The sequence below is a fragment of the Meriones unguiculatus genome, chromosome 2, assembly GCF_030254825.1.
Source record: "Meriones unguiculatus strain TT.TT164.6M chromosome 2, Bangor_MerUng_6.1, whole genome shotgun sequence".
Lineage (NCBI taxonomy): Eukaryota > Metazoa > Chordata > Mammalia > Rodentia > Muridae > Meriones > Meriones unguiculatus.
Window position 1 is genome coordinate 137,309,866 of NC_083350.1, and position 19,200 is coordinate 137,329,065.

Here is a 19,200-nt window from a genome sequence, read left to right on the forward strand (position 1 = left end):
CACCTCTCCCTTCAGCCTTCACTGGCTGTGTCTCATGGCAGTTCCTGACTGTCTGATCTCTCCTGGCTTGGCCAGGGGCAGATGCAGAGGGCATAGAGAAATGGTGTTTACTGGATTGCTCTCCATGGCTTGTTTAGCCTGCTTTCTTATAGAACCCAAGACCCCTTGGCTGTGAGGGCCACCAAAGGGCTGGACCTTCCCTCATCAATCAGTAATTAAGAAATCACTGCAGGCTTGCCCAGAGGTCCAATAGGAGTGTGCGTGTGTGTATGTGGGGGGTTTCTCAGTTGAGTTTTCCTCTTCCCAAATGACTCCATCTGTGTCAAGTTGGTATAAAAGCAACCAGCATAGAATAGGTATGTGTTGGTGTGTGTGGGTGCACATTTGTGTGTGAGAGTGTATTTGTGTGGGGGAGGGGGGCAGGAACCAACTTTGAGTGTCATGTCTCAGAACCACCCACCTTATTTTCTGAGAAAGGGTCTTTCACTGGACTAAGGCTTGCTGGTTAGACTCGGGAGGCTGGCCAACAAGCCTGAGGACCCTTCCTTCTCAGTCCCCCCAGGGCCACCTAGAAGTATGTGCCATCATGCCTGACATTTTTTGCCGGTGCTCGGGATTGAACTCAGGTTATGCTTGTGCAGAAAGCTTTTTACTGAATGAGTTGTGTTCCAAGCCCTTTCCATCTCCAGTTGCTAAGGAAGGTAGACTGTGCTTTATTGTACAGTGGCCTCAATGTAACATTTTTCATCTAGGTGTCCTTCAAGGGCAGCTACCTGTGAACAGGGCCTATCTGTGATGGGCATATTTTATTCTAGTAATAAATGATAGAATGGTACCTAATCGTTGCTTTGTAGTTGGCAAAATTCTGCCATCCTTTTTATCTCATTTCCATTTTAGTACAGTTCAGAGTCAGGCAGCCTGCCAATATTCTTATTTCTGTTTTATGAGAAGAAAAAAAAAAAACAACAAAAAACCCAAGGGCTAGAGGATTTGAATGGATTTGCTCAACTATCAGAGAAATTGTAAAGGGTAAAGTTAGTTTTGGTTATATGCTCTTTTATGTCGTAGCCCTTTCACGTTTCTTCATTCATTTTGCGTGCTTGATCGATTGACTATCACTAATTAAACACACTTCTTGGGAGTCCTGCTGTCCTAGTATCTGCAAACATTGGAATACCAAACAGGTAAATTTACCATCCACGTCTCAGAACTAAGAGGTGTGGTTTCCTGATTTAGCGAGAGTGTACTGGGGGTTTTCCATGAACTCCCTCTCCTGCTATTTCTCTGCTAGGTACAATTTGCCAGCATTTCCAGAAGATTAGTGTGTGTTTGAATCACCCGGGATTGTTAGAATGTTCCTTCTGAGTCAGGAGGGTTGGGTGGGGCCTGGCCATGCCTCACGAGATTCCCAGGTGTGGCGGATGTGCTGACCGGCTCTGAGGGGTCACAGGTTAAGAAACCCCAGCTCAAAGAGAGAAAGACATTTCAAAAATTACACATTTGGAAGTGAGAAAGCCACATTTGAACCCCGCTCTTGTTCTTTAGGGATATGTCTTTGGGGCAGATGACAGCCTAGGCCATCAGAGGCCTTAATATGAAATTTGCTTTCGGAAAATAAAGCAGGGGGAGCTTCAAAGTGAAATATGGCGATTACAAGTCTTTGCTGTCTTTTCTATTTCTGTAGCAAGAGAATAAGACATTTCTTTTCAATATTTTGTTAAAATATGTATTCCTTTGTTAAGTAAAGCGACAGGATCTGGACCTGGGAAGGCGGGGCAATCTTTGAATGACAGATGCCATGCTGGTTAGTTCTTGTCACAAGTAGAGTCAGTTAGGTTGGAAGACTCTCAAGTGAGGAATTGCTTCTACCATCTATCCGATTGGCCTGTAGGAAGCCTGTATGCTTTTTTTTTTTTTTTAACTGATGGTATAGAAGGGCCCAGTCTATAGAGGGTAGTGCCATCCCTGGATTGGTGGTCCTGGTTGTATAGGAAAGCAGGGTGAGCAAGCCATGAGAGCAAGCCAGTAAGCAGCACTCCTCCATGGCCTCTGCATCAGTTCCTACCTCTAGGTTCTGGGCTTGAGCTCCTGCCTCAGCTTCCCTACATGTGGGGGGTAATGGAGAGGTGCAAACCAAGGAAACTTTTCTTCCCCAAGTTGCTCCTGGTCATGGTGTTTATTTCGGCAGTAGAGAGCAAATTAAGACGGATTGGATAAATCTGGGTAGGAGGGGGAAAACAAGAATAAAAGTAATTTACAGATCGGCAGGACATCCTCACTGAGACTGTGGCTCAGGCCGGAGGAGAGATAAGCTGTGGATTTAAAGACAGGCCTGAGATTGGTGGTGGAGGAACTCAGGGGGGTTGTCTAGAAGAGGGTTGGCGATAGCACATTGCAGGTGCTCGGGAAATAGCACCATTCAATTTACTGTAATCTAACTGTTAGAGACCTGTTGCCCATGGCACAACACTGACATCCCATTGAATTCTCGGGCCTGGGTATGGACCACTGAATTAGCGCATGCCAACCTTCACCACTGAGTATACAGAGTCCGTCTTAAAGTTTCTCTGCTTATAGCAAGAAAAGAGATCCTCCTTGCCTTCTCCCTTTCTAAATGTTTCCAGGCTGAGAGAAGGCTGTTTTTTCACAGGCCAGTAAGAAACACTTTTAAAGGAAGCCTTGTTCCTTTATTAGCACTTTGCAGGAGGGAGTGGAATACAGTCAAGGCACAATCCTGGCTTTAAGGGGCCTGTTTTGTTTTGTTTTTTTCTTTGTGTGAATAACCAGCCTTCTACTCAGCTTGCCATGGTGGTGCAGATATTTTACTTGTTCGTGCCAGCAGACAGAGTTGGCCAATTCATCCTTCTTAGCTGCTAGGTTACCTTGACAGTTGCTTAAAATACATGTTTGGAGCTCAAAGGCCTTCTAGTGTGCAGTCCGAAGGCTTGTAGTTCTACTGTTTTCAGTTGAGAGCAGAGACTATGAATCCCAGCATGCTCTGCTTTAGGCCCTATTGGATGTGCTCAGCCAAAAAAGCAGGTATCATCTGTTGAATTTTCATGGCTCTCTTAGTAAGAGTGAGTCTTCAGAAGGTGTGTGTTGTTAGCCACATTGGTATTTCCCAAGACCATATTGTAGGTTGGAGACAGCAGGGACAGTTTGGTCATTGGACATAGTCTTAGGATGTTTCCTTTTTTGGGCAGTGTTCCTCACAAGATTGATGCAGAGGTGATAGAGCATATTTTTTTGTGACGTGCCCTGTGTAATGTCTAGGGCATACAAATAATTAGAAAATACATAGTTTGTCTCAAGTACTGTTTTAGAAATCAGAAAGCACTACAGAGTATAACGTACTATTACAATGTTTGGATATCTCTGTCAGTGAGAATGCTGTGGTAACAAACAATCTTTGTGACTGTTTTCAAGTGAAGTTTAGTTTTTGACCATGCCACATGCTGAGTGTGGGTCAGGAGAGGACACAGATCATCAGTCCTCGAGCACAGGCTAATGGAAGCTTCATAGACAAATATATGTCCATGGTCCTCACAGTGACTCAAATTGGAACTCAGTGGTTCCAAGAGGGTCATCACTTTATTCACAGTCCACTGGCAGTCCATAAGTCACATGTCCATTCCCAGCTTCCAGAAGTACATGGAGGGACTGGAAAGATCACTTAGGGGCTAATAGCACACACTGTCATTGCAAAGAACGAAAGACCAATATCCAGAGCCCATCTCTGGTGACGGGCTCACAACTGCCTAAAACTCTGGCTCCAGGGAACCTAATGACTCTCATCCCTAGGTCACTCTTACTTATGTGCATGAACCCCCACACAGGCACACACACACACACACACACACACACACACACACAATTTTAAAATAAAATATATATAAACATCCAGGTATGGTGACACAAGCCTTTAATCCCAGCACTCAGGGAGGCAGAGGCAGGCTGATCTCTGTGAGTTTGAGGCCAGTCTGGTCTATAAAACGAGTCCAGACAGCCAAGGCTACACAGGGAAACCCTGTCTCGAAACAAAACAAACAAACAAACAAACAAAAACCCCAACATCCAAACCAAACCAAACCAAAACAAAATGTTAAAAGCTCAGGAAAATGCTATATTCTAATACATGGAAGGAGGAGATATGACATATTTGAACAGTTTTAGTGGCTACCACTTCTACTAAAAGGGCAAAAGGCTGGTGTATAAGAAGAGTGTATAATCATGGCTAGTTACATATAAGTAAATTTAAAATGTTAACAACAAACTTCAAAGCAAGTCAGTTAGAATTTTTGTGCACCAGACAGAAAACAAACAAACAAACAAAAAACCAGACTCTTAGTGAGTAAGGAAGATATTTTATCTCCCTCTTACAATGAAGTCCAGACAGAGGCAGTCCAGTGGTGGCATGGAGGTCATCTCATTGTTCTGTTCTCACGGTCTGGCTTGTGTCTTTCATTATCAGTAGGGGTTCAGGTAAAACATCTGCATTTCAGGCAGCTGGACTGAGGAAGAGAGGGTATAAAGCCTTTCTCAGGCTGACTTAGTTTCATCTGAGCAGTCCTGGATTAGAGCATCCTGCAGTAAATCTGCTGACCTCCTGTGGTGGTGAACACTGTCAACTTGACAGGATGGAGGATTGGCTAAGAGTCAAATGTCCAGCCGGGCATGCCTGTGGGGGAGCTTCCGGGTTGGGTTAACTGAGGCAGGAGGATCTGCCCTCAATGTGGGTCTCACCATGTCCTAGGCTGGGGTTGTTGATCTAAAACAAATGAGGGGCCAGTAAGTCCCAGGGATCCTCCTGTTCTTATCTCCTCAGGCTGGGGTTATAGGACATTTTGTTGTGCATCAGGTTTTCATTGTCGTTGTGTTTTTATTTTTGTTTTTGTTTTAAATGTGGGTGCTTCAGCTCTGAATTCAAGTTCTTGTGTTTGTACAGCAAGCATTTTAATGAGCGACCTCTCCTGTTGCCCAAACTTACCTGACAGTATAAAAATCTAATATTCATAGAAACTTATTAGGACACAAAGAAATTCAACTATAGCTTTTGGTTTGTCTAAATTTGCCCAGAGCCTTATCAGATAGTACAAAAGTCTCTGGTCCAAATACTAGCTGTCTTGCAAGACCAACAAACACAAACACATATATGCATATATATGTATATACATACACATATGTATGTGTGTGTATATATACATAATGTATGTATGTTTGTATATTATGCTAGCTTAGCCATAATTACAAAAGCCTTGGGTCAGGGGATCATATACAAATGGGTCCCTGTAATCAGTCAACTGTCTGAGTTGATATCTGGCCATCTGTACCATTAATGGTGACATCAAGTGATGGACTGGGATTGGCTTGGATCTTTTATGCCAGATGACAGGCCCTGCCCCAGTATCTGTTGACATGCTCTTGGCTGTTCCTACATGGCCCTGGGCCATCCCAACTCTCTCAGGATGTAAGAGAATCAGAGGAGATCCAAGCAATTACTCTTTGCCTTCTTGAGGATCCCAGAGGGAAGGCCTGAATCTTTGGCTTTATCACTGTGTCCAGTCTGCCCTTCTTGGACCCTTATTTGTGAGTCCTGCCTGCTGTCAGGAGGGGTCAGGGTAAAAAGGCAGACAGTCAAGGGTGGCTTATAATGCTTACTAATTCAGAGTAGAGTGTGTCTCTCCCACCAGCTTCTACCAGGCACCAGCTTCATGGTGACTTATGGTGTGGGAAGAGCTGCTGAAAAATACTTTTAAGCAAATATTCGTATAATTGGTTTGCCATAAGCAGGTGGCAAATGAGTAGCTTTGGGAGGAACGGTCCTGCTAAGGCTCTCCTTTCCAAAGTAGAGCTTTGGATGCTTTCCTAATCTTTCTTACTTAATTATTTAGGCAATCAGTTCTTGTCTTGAAGTCCATCTGCTGCAGCTGCTATCTTTTCCCTCCATCTAAGCATCTCTGCAAAGGCAACATGCCAAGGTCTTTGTGAGTCTGGTTCCCATCATTTGGACCTTGTGTTGCTGGAAATACAGGAAAGTTACCTTGTCCTGACAGGTCTAGAGGAATCCAATGTTTGTACATCTCTGTAAACCTTGTGATGCATTTCGCTAACAGTTTGTATCATATCATCTCTGCCGAAGCCCGCTGATGGGAGAGACTGAAATGAGGTCCTTTGTGTGCCAATCAGTCTTTTAAAAATTTGTCTTTGTGACCCTTATTGGGCTCCAAGAGAGTTGGGGTTACCCATTCTTGTCCAAAATTTGCCAAACACTCACGATTTTTTTTGACGTACTTTCTGGATTCAACCTGTCACTTCCTGACTCTGGATGTGTTGGAAACAGCCTCTGAACACAGATCTTGCACTGGCTTATGTCCTGTATTCCATATACCAGTGTATAGGTGCAGCAGGCAAGGGGGCATGAGAAGGATCAGTAGTGAGTCTCAAAAGCTGCCAAAGGGTTAAAATAGCCAGGCCCTATGTCAGAGAGATGGCTCAGGGGGTAAGGGTAGAGGCTCAGGCACCTGAAACGCCAGCTCCAGGGACTCTGGCATCTTCCTTTAGCCTTCATGAGTAGGGTGCACATACATACAATCAGGCACACACATATGCATATAAAATAACAAATAAACAAGTCTTTAAGAAAATAAAACAGCTGCACTTCAAAACCAGAGGAAATATGCAAATGCATATTATAAATCTTTCTTGGGTTATTTTTCTGTTAGTTTTGGGTTATTAACTGTATGAACCCATTTCATAATATAAGCCAAGGAACAAAATCAGTTTGTGTAGAATTTTTTTGTTTGCTTGTTTGTTTTCACCTGTATGGAGATCATATGGAACTCAGGTAAGTGATGAGTATGAATATATAAGGTCTGTGAGCATAGAAAAATACATTGTGGAAAAAAAAACCCAACCCCCTATATTGATATTTGCATATGGACCACCAAATGATGATCTCAATGATGTATTACTTATCCGTAATAAGCCATGTTGTATGACTTCTGTGTACAACTTAACTTTATGTTTCAAATGAAGTAATTAGAATTTAAAACTGCCTATCAGGCTCCCCATCACCCTTGGATCCTTCCCTTTCAGGCCCCTCTTTCTTTAGATGGTACAGAGTGAGCCCTGTAGTCCATCAAAGGCCGTTTTTGAACGGAAGGAAAAAGAAGAGCACATTTTTGAGGTTATGACTCAAGCCTAACCAGCGAACACCATGGACAAGTCACCACAACTCTTAGGGTAGAGGACCTGTTTTCACGGAGGGCTGCCAGCTCTCTTCTGTGAAATGACACGGGAGGTCTGACTGAGCTACAGCTGAGATCTGGGGCTCCACTCATTCTGCTGGTATTCGCTGAATGTTTATAATGCATGGTCTAGACACCAGGATTCTGAATTGAATCAAACAAACAGAAGCTATTCAATTTCGGATCAAACATTTTTAGCACACATTTTTGGGAATTTAAAAAAACATGTCAGATATTACTGTAATGCCTTCTATCATGTGGATAGCTGTAAGAGCTAGGAAATGGAGGAACAGAAAGATTAAACAGCATGATCAAAGTCCCCTAGCCCCTGGGCAGTAAAGCTGAGGTCAGAAACGGTTCAGCTGAAGAGTTACTGCTCACTGGTGCTGCTTCTCACACCAAATGGTTGGTTAATTCAAAATTATCATTCTTCATCCCATAGACTGGCAAAGTGTGTGTGTGTGTGTGTGTGTGTGTGTGTGTGTGTGTGTGTGTGTGACTAGCTTTAGACTGAGTGCTTGCTTCCTCCCTCCCTCTAGAGCTCCTGTTTCCAAGGAGAGGCAGAGAGAGAGCTGCCATGGAAAAACCAACTTTGTGTGTTCCCAACCGCTTGGCAGGTTTGGGCTGTTTGGCTTGAGATCACTGCCCCTTCTCCAACTGCACTATGAAACTTCAAGGTCTTTGCCATCCCCAAAGCCCCACGTTAATTTCTGCAGGAGCCATTTGTAGAAAAGTATATAATAGCTTCAAGTATTGAATTCAAAGTGTTTAGATTTAAATACTAGCTCCAGTACTGAACAACGCTGCTACCGGCTTGGGGCAACTTTTAAGAATCCCAGCACCAAGCCTGACCTAGCTCTTGTTTATTAAGCACTGCCATGCAGTGTGCTAAATGCCTAGTGCATGTTTTATGTTTTATGTGCTCAGCACAGTACTCCGGGGGAAACATTTTCACTCTTACTCTTTTTTTTTTTTTAATTTTTAGTTTTTTTTCTTCACAATTTTATTCATTATATATCCCGATTGAAGCTCCCCTCCCTCAACTCCCCCAGTCCCACCCTCCCTCTCTCTTCCCCTTATCCCCTACTCCTAGTCCACTAAAAGGGAGAGTTCTCCACTTGCCGTCTGCCCATAGCTTGTTAAATCTCATCAGGACTGCCTGGATCCTCTTCTTCCGTGGTCTGGCAAGGCTGCATCATCAGGGGTGAGTGATCAGAGAGCAGTCAACTGAGTTCATGATGCTATCTCTATGGTTGACTTTAACCATGGCCATTACTTAGTCTCTGGAAGCCTTAGCTTCATGATCTGAAAAGTTTATTTTCCATAATTTTTTTGAATGGAAATGAGGACATGACCCCTCAATATTGCTGAGAAGGTTTTTATTGTAGCTATGAAGGGGAGTTCAGCCAGAGGCATCTAGAAGAGTCCATACTAAACCAGGCCATGAGAGGAGAGAGAGGAAAGGAGAGGGAGAGAGAAAGATAAGAGACAGGGGTAAATGGACCGAGAGAGGAGCCAAGAGGGAGAGAAGAACCATGAGAGTGTGTGGACCAAATGGCTGAGTTATATGGAGATCAGAAGCCGGGGTGGGGGGGAGGGAGGATTTATGGTAGGGGGTGGAGTGAGAAATGCTAGGAAGAGCCACAGGTACTGAGTGAGCCTGTGTAGGGTTTCTCTGGGACCAGATAAGCTAGCAATTCTGTTGATGATAAGGGATGAAGCAATCCCTTGTATAACTGCTTCTTAGCTGAAATTGGGGATCATTGTTGGGGCAGGGGTGGGAAGGCTGGGATGTTGATCAAAGTTAGGAAGGGAAAGAGAAGAGCAGGCTATGGGACATCTGTTTCACTAGCTGCCCCGGTCTTCAGGACCACCTGGAGCTAGTTGTTTTGGAGTAGTCTGGGAGTTCAGAGGTCCCCTGCTGGTCAGAACTCCAGGCAGAAGCATCTAGGGCTGGTTTGTTTGGAGCAGTTTGCAGTCTGCAGTTGATTGGGAAAGATAGAGACTATGGACAAAAAGAAAAGTTAAGGAGTTTAGGGGAAATATTTTTCTTTTCTCTTTTTATTAATTAGTACAATTTACATCTTTGTTGTAGGCTCCTCCCTCCTCTCCTCCTAGTCCCACCCTCCCTCCCACAATCGATCTCCCCTATACCACAGTATAAGGGAGCCTCTCCCCCTCCCCAGACACCCCTGCTCAACTATCCACATGAGGAATGAGTTTGTCTTCTTCTCCTGTGGCCTTGTAGGGCAGTCCCATCAGGGGGAAGTGATCAAAAAGCAGGCAACATAGTCAATGTCAGAGATATCCCCCACTTCCGTAACATGAAGCTGAAGATGCCCACCAGCTACTTATAAGTACTTATATACTTATATATACTTATATACTTACATACTTATGTAAGTAGAGGTCCTAGGTCCAGACCATGCACTGTCCTTGGATGGTGCTTCAGACTCCATAGGCCCCTCTGAGCCCTGATTGATTGCTCTGATCATCTTTTTGTGAAGCTTTTGTCACCTCTAGGTCCATTTATCCTTCTCCCCCTTTTCTCCAGTAGATTCCCTATGCTTCACCCTATGTTTGCCTGTGAGTTTCAGCATCTGTTTCAAGCTGTTGCTGGGCAGATCCTCTAAGAGGACAACTATGGTAGGCTCCTGTCTGCAAGTATATCGGAGTATCCTTAACTGTGATGGGGTTGGCTTTCTTGATGGGTTGGGTCTTAGGGTTGGGCCGGGCATTGGTTGGATGTTCCCTCAACCTCTACTCTGTCTGTCTGTCTTTGTCCCTGCAGGTCTGGTAGGTAGGGTAAATTTTGGATTGAGGTTTTAGTGGTTGGGTTGGTGATCTCCTCCATCCACTAGGAGTCTTGTCGAGATAAAGGGTGTCCTCTTCAGTTTCCATGGCCCCAACTACTAGGTGTCTTAGCTAGAGTCCCCCTCATATCCTCCTGTGGGCCTGTTCTGATTTAGGTCTGCAGCTTGTCTCAGAGATGCTCCCACCCGCCATTTCTCTTTTCTCTGCAGCTCTTCTGTGCTTCTGCCCCTACTCTCCCCAGGTCTGATTCCACCCTTATTTCTCTCTGCACTCCCTCTTCTACCTTGTTCCCACTCTTCAACCACTATCTTTGCCTATTCTGTTTACCCTTCTGAGTGAGATTTACGTGTCCTCCCTTGGGTCCTTCTTGTTACTTACCTTCTTGGGGTCTATGCATGGTAGTATGTTTATCCTGTACTATATGACTAAAATCCACTTATAAGTGAGTATATACCATGTGTGTCTTTCTGGGTTTTGGTTACCTCATTCAGGATGATCTTTTCTAGTTCCATCCTTTTGCCTGCAAATATTTATCACCCTGCACAAAATTCAAGTCCAAGTGGATCAAAGACCTCAACATAAAACCAGACACACTAAATCTGCTGGAGGAAAAAGTGGGGAAGAGCCTTGAACTCACTGGCACAGGTGACACTTTCCTAAACAGAACACCAACAGCTCAGGCTCTAAGATCTACAATATTTGATAATGGGCTAATATCCAGAATATATATAAAGAACTCAAGAAATTAAACACTAACAAACCAAATAATCCAATTAAAAATTGAATACATGTACAACCACTTTGGAAATCAGTCTGGTGCTTTCTCAGAAAATAGGGAATAGCCATACCTCAAGACCCAGCTATACCACTCCTGGGCATACACCCAAAGGATGCTCCACCATACAACAAGGACATTTGCTCAACTATGTCCATAGCAGCTTTATTCATAATAGACAGAAACTAGAAACAACCTAGATGTCTCTCAACCAAAGAATGGATAAAGAAACTGTGGTACATTTACACAGTGGAATACTACTCAGCCAGTCGAGGAAAATTTTTATTTTGGGTGTACATTTGAACTTTCCAGACTCATGGTCCTGGTAGTTGAGGGAGGGGTGGAGACCCAAGACCAGGGAAAGGAGGATCCCACCCTTAGAGTTAGTCTGTATTAGGAAAAGTAGGTCTTATATTTATTAACCTGAAGAGCCAGGTTTTAAACTCAGTCTGAAGGCCTGCCTCCAAGAAGCCCAGTTCAAGCTGCAGAATTGTGGGCAGTTGGGTGAGCAGTGGCAGGGCCTTGGAAAGCTGTTCTGTTGCTGACTCTTGAGCATTTGAGACTGAAACTCCACCCACAGCAGTCTCCCACCAGGAGGTAAGGCGTCTCAAGTCTCTGCCCTCAGAACTAATAGCCTTGCCAGCAGTGTCCTGGAGGCCTGGCAGTTTTAACCCAGCCAGGATCTTGCATTATTGGCAGAAAAAGGGCCTCGGCATAGGACAGATGGTGACCTGGAGTTGCTTGGCTCAAGACTTCCCAGAAGACTCTGCTTCTGGTGAGCAGAAGACTCTGCTTCTGGTGTGTTCATGTGCAGAATACAGATGGGGACAGCAAGCAGAATGTGAGGAGCTAAACAACATTAGCAAATTGTAGATTCCAGATTTAAATACTTTTTTTGGACCAATGCTGTGAATGTCTACAAGGTTTAATTTGTCCTCCATAGAGATGATCAAATAAAATAAATATATATGTACACAGATACACACATACTCACTCACTCACATACATACAAGTAGGGCTCAAACACAGGGCATTTTGCATGCTAGGCAAGGTCTTCCAATGAGCTGTGTCCCCAGCCCCTTATTTTGTACAATATTTTTCTTGAATTTTCTGCCCTGCTTTCAGTGTGTGTCTTGGGCCAGCATGAAATGGAGATAATTTCCTGGGCTGCATTCTGGATATCCTAGATAGGGTCTTGAAATACCTTCCCCCACCCATGCCACTTGTCATTATAGTTTAATACAGAATGTTGCTGTTTCCACATATCCCCTTTCCTCCATCAACTGGAAACAACACGGGCAAGGGGTGTCTACTTTGAATAATGTCGAACACAGCAGGTGGCTGTGGATGGTGCCAGTGGATAGCAGAGGTTAAGTAAATGCTATTGTGTAAGGCATGACCTTTAACTCCTCTGTCACCCCACTCCCCTGAATTAGAAAGGGAACAGGAAGTAAGAACATGCTTGGGAGAGACCTGGCCCCATTGCAGAGTGGGGCTGGAATCCGAGGATGCTGAGTCAGCAGGACACTTCCTCATGCTGTCCTTGCTTTGGAAGGATGGTATGGGAAAAGCCTGAAGGCTCAAGATAAATGTGGAGTGCTCTCCTGTTCCTGTTTGCTTCATTCTGTTGTGCTTTTGTAAGCATATGCTTGTCAGTTAGGGCTGAAACCCAACAAAACAGCTGCTAAATATGGCTCTAAGAGAAATAACATTTTGGTCTTTTTCAGGCCAGTAAGTTTAGAGTAAGCACAGTCGTCTGGCAGATGTCAGTGGGCAATCCGGGGGTAGATGTGTTCTACGAGCTGTATCAACCATCAAATTCTTTTGGGGTCTATTTACCCTGCCAAAGGATGAGTGGCTCCTAGTAAGACTCTGCCTCAGAATCATATGCTGTGTCTAAAAGTGTTCTTTTTTAGAGAGGGGCGTCTAACCTGTTGATATCACGTTGTAGTCTACAAGTATGCTGGGCCATATTCATAGGCACCCAGGGACTCATGCAGTTGGTCCACAGGCCACAGGTTGGAGATCCTGATGGAGCTGGGCCCTTCCGGTCTTTCTTCCATCTTCATTGTCAAAAATGGGATGATGAAGAAAAGAATGTAGCGTACCATTAACCATTATGAGGAGCGGTGTCTCAGTAGAGACACATAGGTGATTGTTTCAACTTTTGAAATTTCCTTTGTATTCCAATAAATCTTGCATCATTCAGAGGACCTGGAAGAATGAAAGTCTAGCCCAGAGACTGGGAATATCCATTCCTAGACCTTAAATCTTTTCGCCCTGCTGCAGAATCAGGCCCAAGGTGCCAATGATGCCTACATTTCATCAACTGATGGAAGAGAGAATTTATACCAGTGACTTGGGAGCCTGGAAGCTTTAATGAGACCCTTCAATTGCCTCACATTTACAAGGAGACATTCACTTGTCCATAAATATCTAACTCTGTTTGCCATGCCTGTGGTGATGTTATTGATTGAAAAGCAATAGGTTTTTCTTTGCCTGGCTTTGCTAGTTTTATGGGCTTTTAAAGCTAGAAATCTATAAAAGACTGACTGTGTTTTCCTGTGGCATATTCCTTATTTATTAACTGAATTCATTTTGAAGTAGAAAAAAAAGGGAAAAGAATGGAAGATGATGGATATTTATTGAAGTATGATTACGTATCAAATCCTGGGCTGGTCTAGAGACATTCATAATTCTTTCAACAACCCCAGAAAAGGAAAATTAAGTTTTCTTTTTTTTAAGTAAAGAGATGAAGGCTCAGAATAGCTGTGAATCTTGACAAGGCCAGACAGATACTAGGTGCTAAATTAGAGGCCAAGAATTCCGGTTCTTGGCTGTGCCTCAGTTTTCTCACCTTAAAAACATTAAAGGCAGCAATAGCAATAATAGTAGCAATTCAAGTCTTATGGTAAAGGTGTATGATTCCAGCTACTATAGAGAGGCTGTAAGTTCAGGGCTTGCTTGCACCGTAGATGCACTTCAAGGTTGGCCTAGACCTCTTCATCTCAAAAAGTAGGGCCTGGGGCTGTACCTCAGTTGGTAGAGTGCTTGCTAGCATGCATAAACTCTGAGTTCCATCTCTGCCTCTTTACAAATGGAATGGTGACGTATAATTGTAATGGAAGGTGAAGTCAGGAGGAATAGAATTTCAAGGCTGCCTTTGGCTACATACTAAGTTTGATGTTAGTCTCAAATATATGAGACCAAGTCTCAAAACCAACCAACCAGCCAACCAACCAAAAACAAGACAGCATCAAAATAAAAAGTAAAAATGAAGACTGAGGTTATAGCCTAATAATAGAACATTAGAACATTTGCTTAGAACACAGTGAGGCCCTAGATTCAATTCCCTGTTCCACAAAATAAACACAGAAAAGCACCACCCACTTGTCAGAGTTGTGATAATTAAATATGCCATTTATAGAAGATGCTGAGAACAGTCCTCAGCACATAAGTGGTCATGAAATGTTAGCTATTACTAAAATTTTTATTACAATGACTAATCAAATTGCCTTTATCAGCACTTGCTGAAACGTAACATTTTCTTCCAGGGAATGGCCTGCCTTTTGATATGTAGTTATATTTTATTATGAAATAATGTAAACTACTCTAGCTTGGAATTAAATTCTCTTCTGTGCTTCCCAGCAAAGGTTAAGATATGAATAAAGGCATGTGTAGGCAACAGGGATTCCCAACTTTGTAAATGTCAATGATTTGCTCCTTTCTCCTTAGAGTACATTGCCTTCTTCCATGCTGCCTATCCTGGCTTTAAGAACAGCTAAGCAAACATGAGAGGGAGAATTAAGCCAGCTCCTGTCTGTCTTTGTAACATGATTATTAGGGAGAGCATTCTCTCCTTGTGGCCTTACTTGTAGCCACAGTGTGACAGCCTGACACACTGGTGGGCTTCATAGATGTCTTTAGAGCAGTGAATACTATAGGCACTTATATATGTGACAGCCTTAGGTGCTTGGGATTGGTGTAACAGGGCTAGGAGGTCGGGACAACATTGACTATAGCAGCTTGTTGAGATAGAAAACAAATGATATGTTTGCTAGACCTTTGGTTGTACACTCTGATCCTTTTACATTTTTATTTTATTTTTCCCCATAATATCTTCTACCAACCAGTAGGCAGCTGAGGCTCCAGTTGGTAATAGTGGTAGAGGATTGGGCATGGAGAACCTACCTCATTCAGTGGTTACAGCTCGGAATTATGGATGGGGTGCTAGCAAGTGCTAGAAAATACTTAGGTAAATATCACAGTGCTTCTCCACACCAGGGACATTTATAACTCATCAGAGGAGAGAAATGTCTAAGGGCAGCGGTACTGAGAAGTGCTTCCCCCGAGGTCTGCATGGTGCTGAAGATGCAGAGGGAGGGGCATCATGAAAGACCGCACAGAAGATGCAACCCAGACTTCCAGAGATGGGCTTGGTTGCTAGGGAGTGACCAAAGGGATGGCAAACAGGCATTGCCATACCTGGGGTCAGAACCCAGTGTTTTTCCTGGGGAAACAGTGGGCGGCTGAGGCTCCAGTTGGTAATAGCAAAGAATGACAAAACATGTGGCTGGTGGGTGACAAAGGCTGGGCCTGAGAGTAGCAGGACCTTGGTGTCAATTTGAACCACGTTGGCTGTGCTGTAATGAGAAATATTTATTTTAAAAGGATGAACAGGGAACAGGTTGAAGGAAGCAGGAGCTGACTAAAAGTGAAGTCCCAGAAAGAGGTGGTAGGGCCTGTTGTTTGAATTGAGTGGGGCAGATGGATAAAGCAGATATTTTGGAGGCAAGACCATTAGCATTTAGTGAACAAAATGAGAGGCTGGAGAGATGGCCAGGGGTGAAGCCTTCTGTGGTGGGCAGAAGGAATGACACCCGAGAGGGCTGAATGGTGTAAGAAACAATGACCATTTGCACTAACACTGCTGCTCAACAGTATTAAATGGCTCCCAAGGCAAGACAAGATGGAGAAGAGACCATGAGGCATGAGGATTGAGGTCATGGTCCATCCTTGGAAGGAGTTATTTGCTGTTACTTCCAGAGTGCAGGCAAAAGCTAGATGCTTGCCCCATTGACACCGTGCCATAGGAACATACCTTGCTCTTCAGTTAGGTTCCTGCTCTTCTAGACTTGGTTTCAGGTATTTGGAGAAAGTTTTTGTGGGATCTGTGGAAGTTCTGTTTCAATTGCATTGTTGGCCTAATTCTTCTGTCATTTTCTAAAGATGTGGATTCCAAGATACTCTGTAATAACTTGGCTCTTTGGATATAAATATGAAATTCTGAGTCTGTCTCTATCTATCTATCTATCTATCTATCTATCTATCTATCTATCTATCTATCTATCATTTATCTATCCATTATCGCCTGACCAAATTTTTCTCCATATGGTTGTCTCCTTAAGGCCAGTCACCAATGAGATTCCTTAGTTCCTTTGACCTTTGCGTTGCCAAGGAGAAAGCTTTTCTCTCCTTCAGCCATTGGAACTGACGTCTCTATATGGAGCCTCCTTGACACCTATTGTCTGGGCTGTAAGTCCATCAGTGGATGATTCAGGAAGAAGGAAGAGAGGGAAGGAATGAATATCTGGTTCCAGATACTCCCAGAAACTAGCTATTAATTCCACCCCTAAGAAGGAATCTAAGTGGGGCAGACTTGGGTTTAGAAGCAAGTGCACTCTGTCCTCTGTCCCCTTACACTTTTGATTGAGTCCCAGCCTCCTTAAGCAGCCATTCTACATCTGTCCCTTCCCTTACCCTCCCCCCCTTCCTCTTTCCTTTCCCCCCTCTCTTATTTCATCTTACTCCATGGTCCAGACGGGCCTCAGGTGTACATCACTCAGTCTCTGGAGTGCGGGATTACAATTGTGAATTACCATGCCTGGACTCTTCTTTCTTTCACACTTTTTTTTTAATTTGAGATATTTCAAGCAAATGAAGAACTCTTTTCCGAATGTGTTGCAGAAACATCACTGAACAAACAAATTACTGGAAAACGTAGCTTAGAAACAAACAGCAGCTGCCATCATTCATGGCCTGTTTCCTCCCCCCCCCGTCCCATTTTCTTAATTTCTCTCTAATCTTGTTTTTAATAAAACCTGCTGTTCTTAATGGTTTAGGAGTTTAACAAGTGAAAACTTCCTCTTGAGAACTTCGGGGTGGCCTTGACAGTGTCTCAGCTATGGGTGGTGATTCTGAGCTGGTGGTCCCTCACAGTTTCCCTCCACTTGCTTCTGTACTTCTCATGGACCAGGTGGACATGACTGGAATTTCTGGCGTTTTCTGTTGTTTCTTTTTTGATTCTCTGAGAGGAGCTAATGCTTACTCCAGTTTTTCTCCCTAAGCAAAAGTTGCCCGTTTCTGCTTTTGTTGGATATCCATGTGAGTGTATGTGTGTCTGCATGTGTGTGGGCAAATATACATGTGTGTATATGTGGAAGCCAGAGGTTGACGTTGAGTATCTTACTGATTACGAATGTTCTTAAAACAAGTGTATCTCGGAGTTAGAGGCCAGCCTGAGCTACAGAGTGAGTTCCAGGACAGCCAGGGTGACACAGGGAAACTTTGTCTCGAAAATGAACAAACAACAAGAACAACAAGAAAACCCAAACAAACAAAAAATTCCTTCCCTGGAGGCGATGTAAAGCAATATCTACTTGTCTTTGCAAGATCCCAAGGATGAACCACGGCATGATTCTGTCCAAAGTTCACTGGAAAACCGGTGAATTTATTGTGCTTCCATACAAAAACCTAGGTGAGGAGTTAATTACATGGGCGTGGTCACTCCTCTGCCAACAGGCTGCACCTGGAAGGCCTTACCCAACAGTGGTACAGGCAGGCTTCCCTTGCCCAGCCACACAACTGGAGCCTGCTTTGCAGTCTCTCCCAGCCTCTGTGTACTCTAGGCACATGGCCTGGGGTAAGGAACTGCAGGTCTCAGGCAAGAATCTTGTGCTCTATTTTGAGCATTTATTGGGGGTGGAAGTGGGGGCTGTAAACCTCCAGCCTTCCTGGCTGGGATTATCTTTTCCAAGTGGGCCCAGCTGACCTCTCCAACGTGGCAGCTGCTTGCCTCAGAGGACAGTCACTCATGACTCTTGCCCCTTTACATGAAGCAGAATCTATCGCTTGACCCCAGAGCTCACCAGTTCAACTGGCTGCTTTCTTGGGGGAGTTCCCATCTCTGCCTCCCCAGTGTTAGGGTTACTGGTGGGCCAGGACACCAGCCTGGCATTTTTCATGGGTGCTGGAGATTCTGACTCTCATTCTCACAGTGGCAGGGCAAGTGCTTTACCTGCTGAGCCATCTCCACAGCTTTCTAGGTGGAGTCTTTGCAAGATCCTTAACCATTGGCTTGAGGGAAGGGGTCTGATTCGGTATAGGCTAGTTTTCAAGAACTCTTCTGTATTTTTGCCACTTTCCTCATGAATAGCAGAGTGTTGGCTCCCAGGCAATGCCTCTTCCGCTTCAGTAACACTGTGGTGTAGCACTCCTCACTCCTCAGGATACTCAGTTACTCGGGCTGGGGGTGTGGCTCAGTCTACAGAGTAACTTGTCAGCTCCATAAGAAATTCTGGATGAATGGCTGTCTGTGGTGTCTGTTAGCATACCAAAGTGAATGCTGGCCTCTGGGCTTTCTCAGTACCACCACTACCCTAGGCGCTTCTCTGCTCTGTCCTGCCCCAGCTGGTGGGCTTTCCTTCCCCCAGCTTCTCATTCAAATGTATCTCTGCCATTTTCGAAGCTTGTTGGTTTTCTTTTGTCTTCCTCTATGGGTGTGTCCTCCACCACCCGCTCCCAGCATGCGTCCACAGGACCAAGTCTACGTTGCTGGCCATGATTAGCCTATTATTTCCTCTTCATGCTCTGGATTCTTTCAGATGCCTTGGATTGTGCTTTCCCTCCTGTCTACAATAAAATCCATCCCCTCAGGCATACCCTGGAGCAGCCAGTCTTCACTTTCTACACTTTCCCAGCCTAACGCAGAGCACTGGGTTCTAACCCACCACCGCATAAACTGGGCATAGATCTGTAATCCCAGCCCTTGGGGGACCAAGGTGAAAGGGCATCCTCTACACCGTGTTACATAGCGTTACATAGAGGCGGGTCTTGGCTGGGTCACACCTTGTCAAAACCCGAAAGTGATGACTATAGGTATTGATCGGTTGTCAACTTTCCATGAGGTCACCACAGGGTAAAAGTCGACTGTGTTTTACAGGCCACGTGCCTCCAAACTCTCCTAGGATCACACGGGGCTCAAGTCAAGGCTGCGTTTGGTCTGGGTGTGTCTCAGTCTAAGGCTGGGCTGTTCATCTCCTGCCGGCCAGCCCACCGGCCATAACACACATCAGGCACTCTTCT

At 44.4% G+C, this 19,200-nt stretch overlaps 1 protein-coding gene across 7 annotated transcripts in view; it reads left to right on the forward strand.

Moving 5' to 3' along the window:
- Tnik (TRAF2 and NCK interacting kinase) overlaps positions 1-19,200 on the forward strand; it is a 427,262-nt gene that overhangs the window by 78,069 nt on the left and 329,993 nt on the right. The gene's annotated exons all lie outside the window — the stretch shown is intronic.